This window comes from Schistocerca piceifrons, chromosome 1 (genome assembly GCF_021461385.2).
Source record: "Schistocerca piceifrons isolate TAMUIC-IGC-003096 chromosome 1, iqSchPice1.1, whole genome shotgun sequence".
NCBI lineage: Eukaryota > Metazoa > Arthropoda > Insecta > Orthoptera > Acrididae > Schistocerca > Schistocerca piceifrons.
In genome coordinates, this window is record NC_060138.1 from 1,076,411,324 (window position 1) to 1,076,412,873 (window position 1,550).

A 1,550-nucleotide genomic window follows, 5' to 3' on the forward strand; every position below is an offset into this window, starting at 1 on the left:
AGTTATTCGCTGGGCACGAAGGCTGAGGCCATCAGAAGGCGGTTAGGCGGAGCTCCACGATTTGCAGCGGACGGAGAGACCATGCACGGCTACCACGCCTGACATGTTGCAGCGAGCTGATGTCATTCGCGACGACAGACGTATTACGACTCGGTAGTTGGTGCTGTATCTGTCAATCAGCAAAGGAAGAGTGAATGCAATAATCTGCGCTCTTGGATACTCAAAAGTATTAGCAAGACGGGTCCTGTGGTGTCTAACGGTGGATCACAAATCGCACAGAAAAAACATTTGTCTTGATTTGTTGCAACGTTTTGAAGCTGAGGCGGAGGACTTCTTGCCCCGGAGTGTGACAGGTGATGAAACCTGGGTTCACCGTTTTGAGCCGGAAACTAAACGACAGTTGATGGAATGGCGCCAATCCCATCCTCCACTGAAGAAAAAATTCAAAGCAACTGCTTCGGCCAGTAAGGTCATGATCACCGTATTCTGGGACTGTGAAGGTGTGATTTTCATTAATGTGATGCCAAGAGGCGGTACAATTAATTCTGAAGCATATGTCTTCACCTTAACAAAACTCAAGACGCGCTTCCTGCGACTTCGGCGCCACAGCTACCCAGGAGATGTTTTGCTGCAACACGATAACTCTCGGCCCCACAGCCGGCCTCTGGTGGCCGATTGGTTCTAGGCGCTTCAGTCTGGAACTGCGCGACCGCTACGGTCGCAGGTTCGAATCCTGCCTCGGGTATGGATGGGTGTGATGTCCTTAGGTTAGTCAGGTTTAAGTTCTAGGGGACTGATGACCTCAGATGTTAAGTCCCATAGTGCTCAGAGCCATTTGAACCATTTGAATCGGCCGCACATAAATCTGAGGACTGTTGAACACATCGCAAAACAGGGTTGGGCAGTGTTACCCCATCCACCCTACAGTCCTGACCTAGCCCCTCGGTCTTCCATTTCTTTGGACCATTAAAGGATGTCATTTGTGGAAGACATTTTGAGGAAGATGAGGAGGTGATTCGCACAGTGAAGAAGTGACGCCGCCACCAGGACAAGATTTGTTACCGACAGGGCATACACGCCCTTGTTTCGTGCTGAAGGAAGCTGATAGAACGGGACTGAGATTACGTGGCAAAATACGGTGTGTAGATAAAACATCATTTTTTCATGTGTGCAAAATGTTCAACAAAGAATTGTTGAAGAAAAAAATGCGGTGCATTACTTTCTGGGCAGCTCTCGTACAATACAAGAACCAAGAGGGAACAATAAGAATGTAAGACCAAGAGCGACGAGTCAGTTCAAAAAGGGTGTAGGATAGCAACGCACTCTTTCGCTCCCACTATTCGACCTATACATCGAAAATGTAGCGACGGAAATAAACTCGTAAAGAAATCTTGGCTAAATTCTTTCTTAGGGATGTGAAATGGACTGATCACATAGGCACAGTCGTGGGCCAAGCGGGTGGCAGACTTCGGTTTACTGGTAGAGAACTGGGGAAATGCAACCCGTCTACAAAGGAGATTGCTTAAAAGTCACTCATGCAACCCATTATA